General features: G+C 36.9%; 1 long non-coding RNA gene across 1 annotated transcript; it reads left to right on the top strand.

Moving 5' to 3' along the window:
- Window positions 1-6,561: 6,561 nt before the first annotated feature.
- On the top strand, window positions 6,562-21,779 carry LOC130597642 (uncharacterized). Its single transcript, XR_008971870.1, has 3 exons — window positions 6,562-6,965; window positions 14,797-14,916; window positions 20,609-21,779. It is a non-coding gene; the product is annotated as an uncharacterized LOC130597642 (long non-coding RNA).
- Window positions 21,780-22,712: the final 933 nt, after the last annotated feature.

The raw sequence follows: 22,712 nt of genomic DNA, 5'->3' as shown, positions 1-22,712 counted from the left end.
GCATTGATAATAGCTAAGGTGTAATAAACAAACCCTGAGGACTGTTCCAAACATGTATTTAAATAATATGTTTATTTTTTGTGAGTTTATAAACAGTTGCAAAGCAAACAGGTTATGTAGACAGCTAGTTAATTCAAACATTTTCTTATTGCTGATGCAGTCATCTGTTTCTGTTTTCCCCTCCTTCGTCTTGAGACTTGTCTCGTATTAGGCTTCAAAACCTATACAAAGAGCCCTGCAGCCATTTGTTTTTTGGGGGGTTTGGTCTTGGGAGTTTTTTGGGTTTTGTTTTTTTTTACTTTTGTATTTTTTTGGCTTTTTTTTTTTTACTTTCTGGTAGTTTCTTAGTATTCAAAGGTCCAAATAAAAAGTTCCAGGTGGGAATAGAAAGTGACAAACCCCTCCATGTAAATACATTCTCTTTCTGCATAAGAAACGCTATATTGATTTTCATGGGAAGACAGACAGGAATAGTTCAGAGCTCAGCAGAAAGCTAATGAGTATGCAGTTGGACACATACAGGTTTGTTGTCTTGAGGCCTTCAACTGTGTATACAGTGGGGAAAGATCTGATATGCTTTTATGTGCTTTATAGCATCATGATCATTCACTGAGGAGCTATTTCAATGAGTTACCAATAAAACTACCAAAGACTTACATCAGGGTCTAATTAGTGTCTGTTCCCTTGTTCCTCAGTTAAGGAGGGATTTCTGTGTCAACATTTCAAAGAGCTCAACAAAAATGACAAATCATTTGTGCATTGCCTAACCCACCCACACTGCTGCCAAGGCAGGGACAAATTCTGTGTTGTGCTATCAGGCACCATAGTCTCAACAAAATCACAGTATAGAATGTCTTCCAAAGAATTTCTATTTGTCTTGGTGGGAAAACTGATGTTCCCAGACCCTCCCAAGGTGATAGTCTTTACGATATACAAAACCTGCAGTCTGTTGTGACACTGCAGTTCTGCTTATTTTCGAAAAATACAAATTTCACAGGTGCTGAAAATGTTTGTGATGGAGAGGAGACATGAGGAGACAGTGCCTAAGTGTCATTCCACAGCAGATCTCCAGCTCCCTTGCTGTCTCAGAGAGCCTTAAGCACTGCCATGGTACACACCTGAGAGGTCAAGAGAAATCTAATACTTATGTAGAGAGCTAATCAGAAGAGCAAAAGGAGGACGTAACTGCATAATACGAGATCTTTCTATTCATGGGGAGAAAACGAAGTGCCAGCAAGGCTGTTTTAAAAGAAGACTGTGCAGCGCTGCTGACTCTTTGCCATTGCTCAGCAAAAACAACAACAAAAAAAGTATCTGTAAAGGAGAGCAATAGAGACTCTTTGCTTTGGCAGCTTTTTCAGCTGCTGCTGAAACGCTGAAGAAATGGAGCTGAGGGAAACAGTATCTGAACTACATAGGAATACTAAACTGGTTGAAAATATGAAAGCTATAGGCATGTATGATCTTTTAGACCACAAAGCTATTTTGCTACGGATGGTGGAGATACTTGAAAAAGTTTTTCTCTGGCATCTTTTGGAAATAAATAGGTTTTTATACATGCAAGCACTCAAACCATAATATATTGGACTTGGTACCCTTGTATAATCTTTAAAATAATCTAAGTAGTAAAAAGCAAGAAATAAACACTGAATTTTTGTTTAGCCTTAAGAGACTGGTATGCAGTTGAAAAGATTAGATAACATGTCCTGGCAAAGGTAGCTGACTATTAGCAGATTCTTCCTACAAGATCAGCAGTGGTGCACCCCTATTCAGTGATAAATTGGCATCATAGGGATTTGCTGAGGTGTACCATAGGCAAATGGAGTCTATCCCTTTTAGTAATTTTCAGATTAGAAGCTTCAAATCACAGATCGATCAAAAGATCTCAGCTGCAGAAAGATCTAACTCTAGCTAAAATATAATAAAACTAGCTAAAATAATAAAAGAAAGACTAGTGAAAATTTAAAAGTCACACAACAAAGTCCAGCCACACATTCAGTGAGACATGCACACAGGGAAACAGCTTCTTACGGTTCAGTTGCTCATGTTCCACCAGCAGATGCTTATCGCTTCTTCTTTATGGTTTACTACACAGTGACTCAACTCAAAAAGGCATTTTACTCAAAATTTGGATTAAAGATTAGATTCTAAACCAGTAACATTTTTCTTTAAAGGCACAGTTCACGAGTGAAATCTTCATACAGAAGCCTGTCTGCCTCACATTTTTCAGGTCCAACTGAAAAGCTTTTTTTGCCAAAGGTTTAAACTTCCATGTTGCCCATCAAGCCACTTAGATCAGTCACACCCTGTAATGATGCCTTTTTTTTCTATAGTCCTTATAAAATATGATAGTATTATTAAAAAAAAAAACAAACACAAAACAACACAAAAACCAAAAACCACTGGTTTATGTTCTTTGTGTGTTACAGCAGATGTCAACCCAACTACCTCAAGATGTTTACAAAACAAACTGATAAAGAGAGAACAGAAAAATTACAAATTGAGGTAATAACCTTTTTAAAAAAGAAATCTTTTTAAATAGTTTAAACTGCATTTGGTGTTGTCATAAACAAGGCATTAGTTAATGTGTTAAATTTGTCCTAAGAACCAAAATTATATTTCATCTAGGCCTTAAGAAACTTGTTTGTCATTTTGTGTCAGTGTCTTCCTTAGTGTAATGAGTTAGTAAATGTCAGAGTAGACAGAATCAGGGAATATCTCAGTCAGCAGCTTCTAAATCAACAGCTAATTAAAAAATTAAGAATGCAGCTCATTTACATGTGCAAATTTCAGCTACTGCATGTATACCAGGGTCATTCCAAAATCCTTTAAGCTGCAGCTACTGGGGTTACAATCAACAGACAATTAATCTTCTATCATTTATATAATATCTAAATATCTAAAATCTAAATCTAAAAATATCATTAAAAATCTTTAATAAAATATTTTTTTTAAATTTTCTTCTTACAGATACTCATGAACAAAACCTGTTGTACAATATTCTCAAATTTTTGAATTTAGTGAGAGAATCAGGGTTACTTCTATAAGAGACTGAGATAAAGAGAAACTATGAAGTATTCTTTTCTCTCTTAAGTTCCATATTCTTAGAATACTTTGTGATTTTTTCTGCATTTTATGTCACATATTAGATTAAATGCTATTATACTTAACATCACTGAAGTAAATGAATGGAATTGCTTCTTTATCAATGTGCCTATAGCCAAAAAAAGCCCCATCTTTATCCATATTAAATGTAAATATAAAAAAGGTGTCCTGAAAACAGCTAGCCCAGATATTGTTGATGGAGAGGAATTAATTTGATACACTTGTTGAATATCAACTGTCTGTTGAATACCTTATTGCTTTTTTTTAATTCTTTTTTCTATCTACACAGAATATTCTCTTTAAACGAGGTATGTACCTCTTCCTCTATGTGTTCAAAAACTTACCTTCGCCCTTCCAATTCCCACTCATTCCCACACACTTAATTTCCCAGGTCAAACACCCTTGTCTTTACATCCATCCTTCTCCATCAATGGTTGCAGGAAAACAAATCCTTCCCTTTGCTACTGCAGCCACTGTAGGGAAAGCTTCATACGAATCCATATGGATTCATAAGACCTGGTTGGATGGGGCTTGAGCAATCTGGTCTAGTGGAAAGTGCCCCTGCCTGTGGCAGAGGATTGGAATTAGATGATCTTTAAGGTCTTTTCCAACCCAAACCATTCTATGATTCTATGATTTTTGAGAAAAGAAAAACAAACAAACAAAGCAACAACAAGTAAAACTAAACAAAACCTGAAAATAAATGTCTAGTCAAGGTCATAACTGAAAATCATAAAAATAAACTAGTCCAGTATTTTTACGTGACATGTTCCGTTCCAGAAATCCCAGGTTTTCCATTTCAAAGAATATTTTTCATTTAAAATTATCTTTTTTTTAAAAAAAAAGTAATGATCTGGTTTCTAAAAAATCACATAAATAGCTGTTCTAAATGAAGTCACCATTTGCCACTCCTGTCACCCTCATTAATGGCCAATTTAGCAACAAGCAAGCACCAAAGAACAATCTTTCTGGCTTGCAGCCTTTCTCTAGGTCACATATTGGCATGACCCATGTGCTAAACTTGTCAGTTACCACTCACAATCAGTTTCCTTCTGATTCAATGCATAAATAGTTCAGGAAACTGGAACAATGTTTGAGGTGAGCAAAGCCTTTCTATCAAATGGGAAAACAGTGGTTTTCTGAGCTTGTGTAGCTTCCTGTGTTCTCATGTTTACTTAGACAAAATGGTAGTACCTTCATCAGCAAGAAGCCATTTCAGTTCCCTCAGAATATATAGTACCATACAGCACTCTGGCTATGTAGTTTCAAATGCCTTCAAATGGGAAAAAGAACTGAGTTTAGATTCCTTACTAAACTTTGGGCTTTTTCTAGATAAAAGAATAACATTACCTCCACCAGTTGTTTATATGCTTACTCCAACGTTTATTTTGCTTATCCATCAAGTGTTCCAAAAATATTTCATTCCCATGGGATACTATTTACTTTACAATTTGTGTTTCTTTGAATTTTATTTTCAATTTCAGTAGTCCAAATGAAACCATTTCTATCTAGGATTGAACAAAACCTCTTCCTTATTTTGATGCTCTCCAAGATGAACTCCTTATTTTCCTTAGAAGTTTTGAACAACATCTGACCATACTTCTCTTCTGCCCATCAGTTTTGTTCATTCTTCAGCCCCGTCATTTTTCAAATCCTTCATTCTGCACCAGGTGTAACTTTAATTCTTGCTTTTGGCTTTCCCTGACCATAGTCACTATCTCTGTTCCCCATACTTGACTCTATCTTTGCTTTAATCATTGAGCCAAGTCATCCACAACCTAGTGTTTTTGCCACAAAGCTTTAGTTCCACCTGCAACAAAGTGAGACAAAGATCATTACCTCCATCTGGTCTAAGGGAACGTGCACAGTTAAAATTAATTCTGAGTTCAGGTACACAGTGTACTCTTACACTTTTAATTACGACCTATAATGTCTTCCTTGCATTTAATTCTTCATTCATTTTTCCTTTAAGTACCAAACCCACCTACTTACTGTGATAACCAAATCATGACTATAGTAACACATCTTTCAATATTTCAAAGCCAGGGAACAGTAACAGGGGTGATCTTTTTTGTGAAAAAAATTTGCTAGGTTAGCTGGTTTTCACAGTAACATCAATTTAGTCAAGAGATGCCTTGTTTTGCTGGACTGTCAGCAAATTATGAAACCAAGACCAATGATCAAAACTAAGATCCTAACATTTTTATTTTGGTAGCTTTATTTGGAGATTCTGGTGAGGGATAATTACAATAACTCACTCATAAAACAGTCAATGGAAAAAATAGGTAGATTCAAATTTTAAGTTTGGAGAAATGGCACTGAAAAGCAGTAAGTGGATATGGAAAGCAGCAAGTCCTGCAGTATCACCTTGGAACTTGTTGGAAGCATTTCTCATATATTTTAGAATCATTTAGGTTGGAAAAGACCTTTAAGGTCACCAAGTCCAATTGTAAACCTAACATTGCCAAATCCTCCATTAAACTGTGTCCCTAAGCATCACTTCTTTTATACATCTTTTAAATACCAGGAATAGTGATGCAACCATTCCCTGGGCAGCCTGTTCCAATGCTTCTGTGGTACATTTACCTTGGCTGGTCCACCAAGCCACTCTATCACTCTTCTCCTCAGTAGGACAGGGAGGGAGAAAATAAGGTGGAAAATTCTTGTGGGTCAAGACAAAGGCATTTTAATAAAAAAACAAAGGCTATGCATGAAAGCAAAAGCAAACAAATGATTTACTCTCTACTTCCCATCAGCAGGCAATGTCCAGCTGTTTCCCAGGAAGCAGGGCTTCAGTACATGTAGTGGTTGCTATGGAAGACAAACATAATAACAAATGCCACCCCTTCTTCTCCTTCCTCTTAGCTTTTATTGCTGAGCAGATGACACATGCTATGGAATATCCTGTTGGCAGATTTTGTCAGCTGTCCTGACTATGTCTCTTCCAAGATCTTGCCCACCTCCAGCCTACTGGTGAAAAGGGAATCTTGGAAAGAGTCTTAATGCTGTGTAAGCACTGCTCAGCGGTAGCCGAAACACTGGTATGTTATCAACACCTTTCTAGCTACAATACAAAGCATAGGACTATGAGGGCTGCTATAAGGAAGATTAACTCCAAATCAGTCAGAATCAATACCACTTTATAACCATTTCTGTGAACAAATTTTTCCTAATAGCCAATCTAAACCTCCCTTAGTGCAACTGGGGGACGTTTCCTCTCATCCTATCACTTATTATTTGGGAAAGGAGACTTACACCCACCTTGCTACAAACCTCCTTTCAGGTAGTTGTAGAGGGTAATAAGGTCTCCTCAACCTCCTTTTACTCCAGATTAAACAACCCCAGTTCCCTCAGCTGTTCCTCGTAAGACTTGCTCTCTAGACCCTTCACCATCTTTGCTGATCTTCTTTGTACACTTTCCCAGTAGGTTTCTTTTTCTTCCTTCTTTCAAGAGCCTGGACAGCCACAGCCGCTGAGACAGGAACCTGAGCGTGCACTGTACATCTCGATGGAACAACCCAAAACTGTCAAAAAGGGTGCTTGCGCAAAACTTATCAAGTTAAAGAGGAAGATGGCCACCAGCCAGCTTAAACCTTGGAACTGAAAAGAGTTTTTTTTAACAGAAGAATCAGCTTGAAAGAAGTACAAAAGAAGTACAAGTATTTATAGCAGTGCACAGAAACTTTGCAGTGGAAAAAGTAGCAGTTGATGCCAAGCTTGCCATTTCCAGCAATTGCTCCAGGATATCACAACCACCCACAAGACTGGCCAGAGGAGCTTCCCTGTTAGAGGCTATGAGCAACCTGTGGGGTGGATGACAGTATGTGAAGCAATGCACAGGAACCTGCATGGATGTGCAAGTATGAATTTACTTTGGGTTAGCAGTTGAGGGGAGCAGCATAGTTGCACTTAACACTTCCCACAGGAGGGGTGTGCGGCTTGGAAGGGTGGTGCTTGTGATTCACATTTCTTCTGGGGTGAGGTGCATTTAACCCAAGGAGGTCGGGTAAGATGGATGCAATTACAATTTTCTAGGATGAGCCATAGAAAGCTGTTCAGGAATGTTCAGGCGTATGCTAACATTTAGTAAGTGTCTAGTGTTGTGATTTATCTGTTGAATTGCTGGTATTGATCCTGAATGTATAGTTCACTACTTCCTGCTTAATTACATGTTCTTAACAAATCAAACCACTTTTATCCTGATTTGGTTTAACCTATGTGAACTTAGCCTGCAAAAAATTTTGAAAAGGAATATTCTTAATGACTTACACAGAAGCAAGTTACCAGAACTAAGGAGAGGATTTTTTTGCACCTCCTGGTCACTTCTTTCTAAATGCCGTTTAAATGCCATTAAAAAATGCCAAACCCCAAATACGCAAACCCCCAAAAAACAATTAAACAAAAACTACTGAAAAAATGTCCTTATTGCTCAAAATTGCAGCCACAAAAGACATTATAAAATTAAACATATGGACAAGGAAAAAGAGTCATGGAAACTACTGGTAAAAGGAATAAAGGAAAGGGGGACAAGAAGGGGGCAGGACATTTCCTTTATATATAGGCACTACCATAGATGTTTCTAGATGTTTCTTTTTGTTAGGTATTTCTTAATTCATCAAATTCATGTTTCCTATAACAACTGTATAATTTTCTATTAATTTCAGGGGGGCGGTGGAGAAATGAATCACATCCCTGAAAGGTCATTCACATAAATCTTGACAAATATGTTATTCCCACCCTACCTAAATATGAATACAATAAATACAATTACACCTTTAATATATTCTACTGTAACAAAACTCATTCAAAAACCATATAAATCATCATTCTCATGTTCTATGAGTTACTCAGATAACTAAGCTGAGGTACTCTTTGGTCAGTGTTTGCTGTGAGAATTCTCAAGGAGTTGAAAAAGAGGGAAAAAGGATTAAATAATGTCCTGTATGGCAAATGCAGATCATTAAGTATTTTAAGTATAAAACTCCAGAGAGAATTATTTTTCTAAACCTCATTCTTCTGTCACATGGGTCCTCTATCAAATATATCAAATAACCAACAAACATGATCCTAAGAATATTACGCAAACAGAATTTGAGGTTATGGGTTAGTGGCAAAAACTCAGAGATCCTCTCTGGGGTTTCTGTCTCTGGTTTCGTTTTGTTGGGTTTGGGGGGGGGGGGGGGGGGGGGGGGGTGTTTGTCTGCCTTTCTTATTACTATTACCTAAGAACAATTTAGAATAAGGAATTAAGCTACTGATTGTGGTTAGTATTTTCTGTACCTAGCCAGTTATATATGCAGCCCAGTTAAATAGCTTCAAATGTTGGCAAACTGATACAGACAAAAATGCTTGCATTTTGTTGATGCATAAGGTAAGCTATGGTTGAAAGATAGCTTACCTTTCAGAGGGAGCAAGAGAATTTCTTTCAGATCAACAGCGCAAGATATCGGAAAATGTATATAGATACAGCAAAACATTTGTGAGGAAAGTTTTGCCATCATTATCTAAAGATAAGAGACGTATATTATGGTCTGTTGGAGGGTATTGATTCTCTACAGCTTTGATTTTTGTAACTCACAGGCACATGTTTTTCTTCTACAATTATTTGCACCCCAATTTAAGGCATTTAGATGTCAAGGGATCTGACACAAATACACAATTGCTACTTAGATGTTTAAATTAGCTAAACTGAGCCTGAAGTTAATTGCACTTGCAAATTACTGGCCCAGTAAAGGCCAGTTTGACAATGCAGGTACACATATTTTTTGCATGTACAATTATACACAATTATATAATATACACAATTACTTCCAGCATTCATGCTTCTTCCTAATACTTCCCTACAATACATGCGTCCATCCGCATTTTAGCTTCTAAATATGAGTACTAGATATCATGTTGACTTACATTAATATATATCTATCCCTTAGTCCTTTAAAAACTGAATCCCATGCCACCTTGTCCATTATTTTGACCACAACTCATGTCAGACCAACTGCTGTGTTTATCCAAATGATCCAGTTCATTCCTTTGTACACTGGCACCATCTCAAACCTCTCTCAGTCTTCTGAAGTTCTGCTTTTCTGAGATGTAGTGGAAATTAATATATACAATTTTCAAGATAATTAAGATACAACCTCTTTCAAACTAGTTCTTTTACCACCCTTGCTTGAATGCTATAGTTGTTCATACAAACTTTCCATTTCATCAAATGAAAACATTGCAATTCACATATTCCCTTTTATATTACTGTACTGTAACAACAAAAATAATGTAATATTAAATCCAAGGTAGGTTGCCATCATCTTGAAATGCTAAACTAGTATGTTGGCGAGGAAATGGTTAAAACAGTACATTGGTAGATTGTGTGCAAAATAACATTTATCATTTTTTACTAAAATGATGTTTTGAAAAGCAATTTCCGATCTTTGTATGAACTTCAACAAAAGAACACCCTTCTTTGAAAATATTTTCATCAGATTCAGACATATTTCCATCATAATTCTTTAGGACATATAGGACTAAATTATGAAATTCAGTTACATTCTGCCATAATTTTGTGGTAAATATGTGACCTTTTTCCATTATAATGTATTTTTCTACAGCTGTTGTAGGGTCTTCTGGTGACAATCACTATATCCTTAAATATACAGTAAGCAGCTAGAGCTGTTGATTTTATAAACTGTGTCAAGTCTATTATGAAGGGTCCCAAGACACTAAGTTTTTACCATGAAAACTTAAATTGATGCTCTTGAAGACTGATGACAGGCTGAAGATCTCAGAGTTTTGGGCATTTATTCTGTTCTTTAGCTTTCTTTCCTTTAATTGGTTATCCCAAGGCATGGGAAGACAGAATGACCCAATTTCAAAAAATGAGTTGTAATCACCAGGGATTTTTTTTTTTTCAACAGACATTTCAGGATATAGTCTGAAATCCTGGTGGAAATAACAGTGAATAGCTCATCAGCCTCCAGGAAGATGAATCTGAAACATTTTTTGAGACAGAGACAAATCAGGTATGTGAAAACTTGCATTGAGCTGACACACCTTCTAGACAAAATGTCTCTTATCGCTAGCTGTAAAGTTTCAGTTCTGAACTTCATATACTTGATGTAAGTGTTTAGGGGATTTGAAATGTAAAATGGATCTGCGGTTCCTGGTATCTTTAAGATTAGGAAACAGGTTGAAAAGACATCTTGTTCAGATAGTGATAATACAGAAATACTGTGCCATTTCCCACAAGAGACTTGATCCTGAAGAAACTCTCAGATGGAAATAGGTGATACTGCTACTATCAAAGGAGAAACTAGAAATCTATAGCAAAACTCATCTTGACATAGCTAGATAAACAAACTGAAAAGATGAACATAAACCCTTTCTTTCTGTGTCTATTTCTCTCCAGGATTCCAACCCTAAAAAATAAGTTCATTCATAATTTAAGAAATCTTAGATGTTACATCAGTATTTCTTTTCTAATCTGAAGTTGCTAACATATTACCTCATGCAGCAGCCACAGCAAGGAACAATTAAGAATATTGATCCCAAAGTGGAGGTAATAAAACTTAGAAACTCATAGCAAGTGATTAATAAATACATCTGCTCATTCTACAAAATGGCTGTCACGTGGATTAAATGTGCTGCATCTTGTGGAGAACAGCAAATCATATTAATACCCTACCTCTGTGGGACATAATGAATGTCACGTCAGATACAAAAACATTGAGAGAGAAAACTGGGGCTAATAAAAGCAGGTTGTCTGGAGGCCTGACAGGCAGGAGATGCTTTTTAACCCTGAACCTTTGGCATTTGAACCTAATATGAGCTTTTGAAGGATTCCAAATACCTTACCTGATTCCATGGGAACTATATTCCTTCCAGATGAAACTAAACTGCAAGATACAGTTTATCCACTTTTGGTATCCGTCTGTATATGCCAATATTTCTCACTCCTGGAGCTATGCTCTTAATATTTACCTGGTTATACAATGTACTAAGATGGCAACAGAGGACTCACCTTAGTGGACTGAAATGCATGATGTTTCTGACTACTGGAAATGAATTTCTGTTGTTTTTTTGGCTTTGTAACTTATTAAATTCAAATTAGTTGGATTGCTGATGTTTAGCTGCCTGTTGACATTTCTAGAGACTTCAAAATATCAAATAAATTACAATAATTCTATGGGAGAATTCACATAGTTTAGGTACCAGGTTAGAATATGACCGTGTTGTCTCTGCTACTTGAAAATGAATACTTTTGGGCCTAAACTAGAAAGCTACTCTCTCTGTGTGATTTCTCTATAGCCTCTAGGAGGAAACTTGAGCCTTTAAGCTGCATCTGCTCTGAATATATTTCTGAAAGTTTTTCCATTTGCTGTATGCAGAGCCCTGGGAAAGTAGCTCCCTAAGCATGTCAGGTGGGCAATGTGAACCCTCCTAAGAAGGTCGTCATGGTGGTGGAAGTCATCACTCTCACTGATATTAAAAGGACAGTGAAGACACATGAGAAAATCATAGTTCGCATAACCATGCTGAAAGCCTGTTCCTGCTAGGGACAGGTATATCTTTTCTTGATGCTAGCAAGGGCTCAACCCAACTTCTTCCAACCAGGGTTTGAATAATGGATTTTCCCAGCAGCAAGTCAGAGCAACAGGACTTGTCACATGGGCAGATGCTGCCAGAACATGTGCTAAACTGAGGAACTGAAACAGAGTGGTTGAACAGTATATAAAATATCACACTAAGAAAATGCATGCTATGGGTTTCCTAGCATTTCTAAATTGAGAGTTTTTTTTCTTTAATTTGTAGCTTTCCTGCACTGTAGAAATGTCTACATTTATTCAGTATGAGTGAGACTAATGTCATCTGTCTTGAGCCATCAAAATCAGAACTCCAGCTATCCATGGCTTCTCTGGACAGACAATGAAAATAGACAGGCTCCTGTAGAGGATTATCTGGCCCATAAAATATATTTTATTTGTCTGGAGATTCCTCCAGATCTTTCTCTGCTGATATTATCAGGCACCATTGTTAGCTGTGTTCTTAAATGACAAATCTGGTAGGTATGACAAATCCAGCAGTATATAGCAGTTTCTCCTTCACTGCTGTTATAATAAATATAACCAGGTTTACTGCAAAGAACTAAAACCTGGTCTGAAGTGCAGGAAGTTTTCCTCTGCTTATTTCCAGTATTGTTGAACTGCCCGTTGCCACTCCAGATGAAACAAGATCAGATGCAGAAGCCTATTAAACTGCAATGCTGTCATTGAAGCCTGTAAGTCTTTCCTACACAAGGGAAGTTCTAATTATATTTCTTAGCATCTGCTATCCAGATACACTAAATCACACAAGCACTTTACCTTTATCTAGTACTGTATGAGCAATTGGACAAACAACCCTGTCTTTTCCAATCATACAAATCCTTTCAAATTCCTTCCTTCCCTTCTCTCTACAGAGGACCTAGTCCAAATAAACAGAATAGCTGTATTTTATGTATGTAAGTTGTCTCATCAATTTTGTCTTATACTGCTCTAGTCTATGAATATTGTCATATAATTACATATCATTATGTTGTTGCTACCCTTTTTCTTATGCATCTGTGCATTTTGAAGTGCAAGTTTCATGTTTCATTTATTTCTCTATCTCCTTGTTTCAATATTTTTTGAAACCACTGTGAGTTTCTTGAAGGCTGCTCTGAGCTCTCTGATTTTTCACTACACAGCTGATTCAGCAATTAACATTGCTTCCACAGTTTTAGCTTTCATGTTGAACCATTTACAACTGAAATAGCACAAGAAGTTCAGTCCAAGTCAGCTAGCACAGCAACTTCTACTCAAAGCAATACTGACTTTTATTTTTTTTTACTTAGTCTTGAAATTACATCTTGACCTTTTTTTTTTTTTTTTTTTTTTTTTTTTGTATTTTTTACTTTTAACATCTGTGGCTCAATGAACTGGAATTCAGTTTTGCGTATAATCCTGCTGGCCTTGGTCTTTTAGCTGATTTCTTATTTTATACTATCAATTAGCTTTGCCAGCATATTTTCATTGAGCAACACCATCATTGAATCTAAAAATTCTCATGGAAGAGCAGGGAAAGAAAGAAGGTACTTCAGGGAGTTCTTGATGTAATTACATAGTATTTTATAAAAGTAATAGAGGAAGTAATTTAGGTGAGACTTATTCTGAAAGAAAAGGTCCTGAATTTGAATTTTGAGTTAGGACACAGCTCTACCCTCAAATGCCGTAGAGCATTAGAGTGGTAACACAATAGGCTGGAGACAACACTAATTCAGCCTTTAACTACCTAATCTTGAACTAAACAAGTGAATTTCAGTTCTTTCACAACACTGTATTTACACTACATCAACAGGATATAACCATAATTCTTACTCATGTTAGCTATCCCTCTACCACAGCAGCAGGATACAAGAGCCCACACATTGATACAGCTGATATTTCAAGTTATTTTTTAATTTTCATTTGAAGTGAAAGTGTCTTTGTAGGTCATAAACAAAAGAAACAAGAGTAACAAGCTAACAGAGATCCAGATAAATGTTTGGGACAGCTGTTAAAATGCCTGTTTCTATGGGACAACTTGCTGATGTTAACAGAAGCAGAGACAGTGCTAACACTACTAAAAAACCACATGATTCCTTCAGCATCTTTGCCTGTATTTTCAAGCTGACCAGTATCCTTTGAGGAGGCTTAAATTGCAATTGGATATTATTCCATTAAAAATATTCAGATATACTATAAAAAAAGTGAAAGTAGCAGAGAAACCCCAGTGTCCATGAGAAAATAATATGCCTCTCTTTTATTGTCCCCATATTGGAAAATTTTCAGAGCTGACTCTCACTACATTTATATCACTCGGTTAAGGTAAAAATGCAATCCAAAATTGTACTAAATTATTCCAAATACCATTGTAAGTTGGGAAAAAATAGGTGCCACAAAAACTTGCCAATCACCTGGAAGGTATCAACAAAAAAATATATGATCTTATGCAAGCTTTGGAAAAGGCCTGGAGAAGTACAGTGTCTATAGTCCAAGTTAGGCTCTTAAAATGCTTGTGACACTTTGGTGAATGGTGCAGGGCAGAGTAGGTGGAAATGGAAAAATTTTTAGAGCATACTGGATCAAAAGGAATGAGTGGACACAACATCTAATATTTTCTAATAAGGTTGAAAATTAGTAGTCCTTATTCGGCAGTTGTTTTTTATTCTCATGTCAATCTCAAGCAAACTGTAATTAATGCCATTCTTTCCTTCTGCTGGACATATTATAGGAGCGGCTACCTTTTTTTTTCTTTCTTTTTCTCCTTCTTCAGTACTTTGAATGAAGAATTTGAATGAGTGTTTCCATTTATATCTGGTAAGTACTGTTTCACATAGAGCTTTTTTCCCCCTGCATTGTAATTCACCCACATCAATCTAAAAATACAATGAAGGCATGCTGTTCTCTTAAATCACATTGTGAGGCTGGGCTAACTCCCATTGCCATTTTCTCTTTAACACAAGTAATTATACTCTTCAACTGCCCTTTGACTCTCTGTGGACCAAGGGCAGTCCTGCGTGGAAATGAACTTAATTAATTCTGTTTACTGGAGTGGAGTCTCTTAACCATAGTGAGGCAGCTTGTTTCCATAGTTTTATGCTGTTAGCTGTAAGCAGCTAGATATATTTCTCCTTTCTAGGTTGTTTCTGTTAGCCCTGATATCTTGCCTTTGCAAATGGCACGTTCAGTGTGAAGAATGAGTCTAAATCTCCATACAGAACTGAGTGTGATTCCACTGGGAAGCTGGCAGATTTTGCAGGTAAAAATTCTCAAATTTTTTGAATCAACATGTGCAAATGATGAGATCAACTCCTAGGGCAAAACTATCAAAGCATTGAAACACATGTTTATTTAAGCATGTAACTAGGACTAGCTATTTTCTTTTCAGTATTTTATTGAAGAATGCAATTGTAATTCATTAAACTACTTGTGAATGCCCAAGGATGTGAATTATTTGCAACAAATGGTACCAAGTATAGAACTTTTAAAAAGCAAAACAAACAAAAAAAAAAAAAAAACAAAACCAAAACAAAACCCAAAAGTTGTTTGGAATCTGACAATAGTATAATTTTCAAGCTAGATTTACTGATCTGATCTGATACTATACATAAGTGGTTCTATTTTTTAAAATGTGTTTATTATCTCCCTTCATAAAAGAACAGGGATAAAGTCTCCCCTGTCTGTATATCCCTGACAGTTAGTTTCAGGTTTTCTGATTAAAAACTGGAGTTGAACCCTTGAATATATTTAAAATACTGCTAAAACAAAGGCATTTTGAAGTGAAGCTGTTATATTTTGCACTCAATCATTAGCTATTTGTTGTTGAGGGTTAAAATGCCTCAAAAGCATCAGATTCAAGTTCCAAACCCTGCTCCAGTAAATATTACTTATTTTATATTCACAGAAACAGTTTTTCAATAGAGAATATACTGTACACACTGGTCATGCTAGTCACTGTGTAAGGTACTCTTGTAAGATGTGTCTGGCCTTAACCTAAATACTTGCCAAAGATCAGAGAAAGAATTTGATCTAGGCTTCCTCATGTATGTTTAGTGTCAAATAAGAGGGCTATTTCTAACAGATCTAACGGATTTGTGTGCTTTTTATATGGGCTGCTTTTTTTTTTTTTTTTTTTTTTATGAAATCAGGTTCTACTTTTTTTCCAGCAACAAATATTTTGATACTTTGATACTACCACTAGGTATGGTAGTCAGAAACTCCCCCAGAAAAAATATATCTTAAGGTACAGAACACACTGTCTACATCTTTCAGCCATGTCTAAAATCATTAAATATTTTTAGAGTCAGAATAAGGTGGGTCATTTTCACATTTCCTCATGCCTAACTGCACATTGGGATTCAGAGAGCAATAGAAAACATAAATCCCAATTTAAAGCATGAGTGACTGCTCTCATGCTATTTCAAATCCAGCCAGAACTAGAAAGTACTGGAGATCCCCTTGGGGGAGCCTGTTCTCAAGAGACTTCTGACAAGTTTTGAGACTGACTATCTGCATTTTTTTAAGAATTACCTGAAAGGTATCAGGTCCCCCACTTAATATACGATTTCATTTATGCAGTAACTTTCTGATTTCTCCAGGTGTACTCTGTGGGACACTAAAAGAATTAGGACTTACTCTGCTGGATTTTTACTGCAAATCCATATGCATGATGTACATTTAGGTGGAAGGGCCATCATTCTGATTATTACAGCTTAGTAGGCTATATAACTCAGGATAGGTGGTCCTTAGTTCCAGCTATAATCAGACTTCTGTTATATTGCAGAATAATTAAAGAGAGACACACAAAATTAAATTTCCATTAAATTAGTCATTTAAAAGAAAGCTTTCTTATGGAGGCCTTTTTTTTTTTTTTTTTCCAAATAAAAAGCCAACTTTCAGTCCTGTCCATTTAAATCAAGGACAGTGAAAAGCAAGTAGCATTCAATACAGGAATTCAAGCTTCAAAGGGTTATCTTGAATCGGTTCACTGACAGAATTATCCAAGCAAAGGTCAGGCACTCATTAAACCTTATCTGAAGCCAAAGTTATATGCTATGGTTTATTGCCTCAAGTACCAATTAATAAAGAATTAAAGAAATGAAAAACCAGTGATTCATACCTTTGCTGGGAGAACACTCATACTTCAGCATAATGCTAAAATATTAATAATCATTTTAGTCATGTAGTATTTTATTAGGCAGTTAACTCTGTAGGTTTTATCAAAAGATATATGACATTCATATTTAACAAAATGCTAAGGAGATTTGGGGAACATTTACTCAAAATCTAATAAAGTAGATTTGAAAGATATTTTCGAATTGAAGCCTTAAACAGAGGCATCAACTATTAATAAAGAAAAAAATGCTTAATAATAGGGGTCTGGGTATAAAAAAAATGTTGAAATATCATTGTGATATCAAGGGCAATTTTCTTCTAAGGAAACTGTAACAGAAAACATTAAGTGCTGTAGCAGTGTACAAGAGCACTAATGCATTTTGCTCACAAGAGGACTTCTAGCAGGCTTATTTTTACCATCAGAGGCATTTCATTAGTTTGACTCAGTCTAGACATTTCTTCCCAGTGTTCAGAGAGTTAAATGCTCCACACACACATGCCTGGACAACTGTCTTCAAAATACACTTTATTTCTTATTTTCAGCAGCAACATATGCTCCAAACCACCTAAGGCTGTGAACTGATGCCCTTTAGCATGCTAAACTGAAAACATGTTTGCACCTCCAGATGCAACAAGGTTGCATCTGTCACTGAGTGCTTTCCATTGTCCTTGTTACCTGTCACATTAAGAGCTGGAAAACAAGTTACTGGTGATTCTGAATGAAATAAAAGTGGCAAAACTAGTGTCCAACCAGAGAGGGAAATTTAAGAGTGCAGATAATCTCCTAGGTCAAACAATATTAATGATAAATGCCTGGTCTCAGTGAAAACAGATTAAATCTTCGTAGATGTCCGGGGTTCAGCAGTAGCAGTCATTTTTTTTCTCCTTCTTAGTAACTGGTGCAGCTCTGTGTTTTTGACTTTCTGCCTGGGAACAGCGCTGATAACACTGATGTTTACTCTGACCAAGGACTTTGTGAGTCTCATGCTCTGCCAGGGAGGAGGGGAAGCTGGGAGGAAGCAGAGACAGGACACCTGACCCAAACTGACCAAAGAGGTATTCCATACCACAGCACATCATGCCCAGGATGTAACTGAGAGTTACCCGGAAGGGCACTCACTGCTCAGTCGGGCTCATTTTGGTGGGTGGTATTGTATTCTCTTCCCTTGTTATTTCCTTTATCATTATTATCATTGGTGGCAGCAGTAGTGATTTGTGTTATACCTTCGTTACCAGACTGTTCTTATCTCAACCCGTGGGAGTTACATGCTTTCGATTCTCCTCCCTATCCCTCCAGGAGTAGGTGGGTGGTTGGGGGGAGGGAAAAAGGGGGGGGGGGGGGGGGGAAGCAGACTCCATGGCTGATTTGCCAACAGGGTTTAAACCACGATAGTAGAAAAATAAATTCTGAGTCTTCAAGCCTGAGCATGTGTAAGCTTGAGTACTTAGTGGTAACAGGACTGTTACACCTCTTAAAATTTTCCCCTATCTACTCAAACAGAGAGTTTTCCATCACTAGTGACAGCTGAGCTCATCACAGAAATGCTTAGCTCCATGACTCTGCATGTTAAATGCCTGCCATGTAGTCAACTACTGTTGCCTCTTTCTTCTCATTTGTGGAGGCACCCAGACCTTTGCAAATTATTCTGCACGTTTCCATGAGCGTTTGGCTATTCCTTGCTTGGTCTGTTACATTCCCCTAGTCATTATCTCAGGTGATTGCAGTGGTGAACTCTCTGAAATTTTTTGCATTCTTCCCTCATATATTCCATGCTGGCATTCTTCGACTGCTCAAATTACACTAAAAGCTAAAAAATCAAACTATGCAGATCCAAAGTTCCTTGAAGTCAACATGGGAATTTTCCAGCAGCTTTAAAATCAGATTCCTCAATTTTTTTTATATGCAGCTTATTGTTCTTTATAGTGTCATTGTTGCACTGGATAAAGTGTATTTTTTATCTAATAAAAATAATAGCGTATTACATAATTCAAACTCAGTATACTCTTTTGTAGGAAAGAACTCAGAATATATTACAAAACATTATGCTCTTCTTTCCCCAAAACACATGAATTGGTTCCTGCACTCAGAGTGGGATTTTTTTGTCTAAGAATTCTGTAGGCAGAATAGGTCTGCAGCAAATCTGGACTCACTCATCCAGGTGAGTACCGATGAACTGTTGCTGCCCTGATAAAGTGGTTCAGACTACTTAGCCACTGTAATACAGTAGCTTGTTTTACATTGCCCGAGGTTTGACACAACTTTCCACAGCTAAGTTTAACTACAAATGGAAAGCATGCCATCTTCTCACGTGCTGCATTTGTTGCTGCTTAAAAGCCAGGTGACATACATTCTTGTTTCACATGACCAAATACTGATACACTGGAGTACAACTTTGAATTGCAGAAAGGAGAATGTGAGGAAATCTTTGTAGGATGTATATACTAACCCCTGTGTTTAGCTGATAAAAAGATTCATGGGGCGAAGGACAAGACATGACAGTTATATAAGCTCATCTGACCTGTAACAAAGACCACAGGAATCCCTACATCAATCGTGTACTAAGCCCTAAAATCTCTTGCTGAGCTAGAAAGCATTATTTCAAGAGATAAGCAGGCTTGGTTTGGAGCTCAGTGATGGGGACCTCTGCATAGCTCTGCATGGCTGACAAAAACCTGCCCCTCGCTGTTAGAAAAGCACACCCTATTTTCTGATTGAGTTTGTCCAGCCTCAGCTGCTGAGACTAGCTCTGCTGCTTGCTGCTAGACAATGTCATTGACATCCACTTAATATGTCTGTATAACCTAAGCAGCCTTCACAGTTGAGGCCATCAGCATCTTATAAGTTTAGGGATAATAACTGGAATAAAACTTCGATTTTCAACAATTCCTGCGTGTTGAAGTTTATGTTTTAACATGTAGCTGAGGTAGTCTGAGGTGGTTTCGTCTCTGATTTCCTGAGAAAGAAAAGGCACAGAGATATGATGCACTTTCCTGGGCACTTTTTGGTAAATAGGAAACAGCTACATCTTTAAAGTGAGAAACTAATTGTTATAAATTAACCTCTGAAGTATGTTTAAATATTTTTTTTGATTTGTGCAATAAGGGAACAACTTAAAAGGTATAGCAGGGTGCCTGCGTCTTCTGTCCTCGGTAGGAGGAAAATACATAGTAAAATATGCCAAGCCTTATTCTCTTCCAAATGCTAACATGAGCGGATGTCAAATCAAATCTCTCATAGGAACAGAAATGCAGCTGCAGGTATTATGTTTGTCAAAACCCTTCTGCTACTGATCTTTCAGTTTCTGTTTCTATGTTTAATTTATTTCCTCAAAATAATTAATGGAAATTTGCAACCCAAGATAGGATGTATGCATGCATGTATATGCATGCATGCTAGTATGCAGACATCTTTTAATCCCTTTATTATAGCCTTTGATTATTTTGCCAAAAGCACCTCCATGAAAATAAGAACAGCAACAAAAAAAAAATCTAGAAAAAAATAATGCATGTGACCCTTGATATTTTACAAAACCTGTTTGTTTTCTTTGTGAATATACCATCATTCCTATGGAAGGAGGGCAAAAAGAGAATATCGTTATAATCAGGTCTCTGCAATAGATCTGATTGCTTACCATTTTCTGATTGCATGCCATTTGGTATTTGGTACTGTAGCTTCCAGGAAAGTGCCTATCAGATTTTTGTTTCCATTCTCTTGCCCTTCTAGCCAATGGTGTTATTCCATGATTATTTATAGAAACCTATTCAATAAATACTTTTTCCCTGAGACACTTCTGTTAATGTTAAAAGGAATGCATTTTATCCGATTTACAAAATAGAAACCTGTGGAGCTGAAACCACTGAATACAGCTCCATTTGCCTTCTGGACTTCTCTGATGAAATCCCAAAGGAGGAACTAGAAAGTGCTATATGGTATTAGTGTTCCCTTCTGCAGACAAAGGCATCCCTGACAGACAATTCAAACTTGGATATTCAACACCAGGCATGTGCAACAGTGACAAGTGGATTTTTGTTCTTGTTCCTCATTCGTGTATAATTCCCTGCACATTCAGAGGATTACACACTGTTTATGCATCATGCAATCTTACTGAGTCCTGTTTCTTTACAGTACTTACTCCTGCTGCTAAAGGGAAAATAGGCTCTAACAATCCTCTTTCCGTGCCAAAGCTGCTGCTACTGAATGAACACATCCTGCCCGCAGTAGTCTGATTGATCCCTGCGATCCCTGTATCCAACAGAAGTTCAAAAGGATTCTGCTGCTCAAAGGACTAAAATTGGTATTCGTTTAAGATTTACTGGCAAACTAAAGCTCCTTCATGTAACAGCAGATGCTGTTCTGCCTTTCAACTCCACAGCACACCAAAGTGACACTGAACAAGTTCAAACTTTGGATGGCCTTGACAACATACTACACCTTAAGACTGCCATTTCCTAGCTCTGAATCCTTTTTAGCTCATGAGCAATAGCTAATGTCACTGAACTTAGACACAGCTTGCAGCTCCACTCTGAAGCAGAACACATATACCTGGAACCTCTTCAAAATAGTAAATTCTAAATAATCTAGCACACGGTAACGCTTTGCACAGCTACTGTTAAGGCCACCTTTGCAGCTTGTCAAACCCCATTGCCTTTAAAAGCTCGGTCCTGCTGCTGTGAAGTACAATTCATACATCCTTATAACCCCTTGCAGTGCTTGGGTAGGCTAAAAAGATAGGCCTTAACAGATTGCTTTGAAGAGTGGAGAACTGAAATGTTTTCCTGTAACAAAGACCTTTACAGGTTATATATCAAGCGTGTGCTTATGACCAACCTTAAGACAAATAGATGTTTAGACCAGAGGGACAGCATTTTTATAGCTTACTTTATAAAATATTCTGATGTGCCATCCTCACATTCACATGATTCACATTCTCTTTTTAATTGTCTCTCTTCTGAAGAGACAAAGGACTACAAAATGTATTGTTAGCTATGGTGATCCAAAATACTCATCTGGCCTTTTTATTTGTTAAAATAAAAATAAATGAATTAACAGATTGGTGGTTCTGGTACTCATGCCCTGGTTCCAATCTTTGCATTGGTCAATACATATATAAAAACCAGACATGGTCTGGTACAAAAGGCAGAGTAACTCACTATTTCTCCCTAACATGTTTCCACAGTATTCAGTCCCATTAAGGATGAGTTGAAAAATTCAGTGTTTCACTGAAAAACAAGATTTGGACTATCTGAATCCATTGTGTAACTGCTGCCTGTGCAAGCCTTTGTTTCTACTGCTTTGAACTTTATTTTAAAATTTAAGTCTCCAAATCAAACCTATAGGCAAAAGCTTGTATGCATGTCCCTAAAACCACACTTTTTTTTTTTTTTTTTTTTCAGATAGGCAATTTTCTTCAAGCAGGTTACTTTTAGACAAACATAAATTCTTTTTTGCAGGATATCTAGCTCCCCTGGTGTTTTCTAAGCTTAGCCTTTATAACATTAGTTTACTACTTGCAACTTGTTGCTCCGACCATGTTGGAAGTATCAGTAGAGCTGTATAAAAGTAGTCCCTTGCTGAATGTGAGGCATAAGAAGTCAGATAACATACAGAAAGGTACATTGTGGCAACACAAAGGTGATGCTGAAGAAAATTTATTTTTCCACTCTATCACATAAGTTATGGAGTATTTTACAGCATGTCATAAAGCTGTATTCCAGCACAAGACAGTTACACCACTCTTCAAGACTTGTATAAAAGACTTTAGTCCAGTTCCATCTTCATAAATTACTTCAGTATCATGAAAGCCCTGTGCACCAACCCAGTAAAAATAAACTTGGTCTTGCAAACCTGGGGAGAAAGAAATTGAAAAAACATAGATCACTTCTGAAAAAAATATCTGTGTGTTTCTGATTTGAAAAGAAGCAACAGACTAATGGGGAAGC

Source organism: Pezoporus wallicus, unplaced genomic scaffold, assembly GCF_028554395.1.
Source record: "Pezoporus wallicus isolate ANWC-B61680 ecotype Strahan unplaced genomic scaffold, APGP_CSIRO_Pwel_v1 contig_7099, whole genome shotgun sequence".
Lineage (NCBI taxonomy): Eukaryota > Metazoa > Chordata > Aves > Psittaciformes > Psittacidae > Pezoporus > Pezoporus wallicus.
This window is presented reverse-complemented; position numbering and strand designations above follow the sequence as displayed.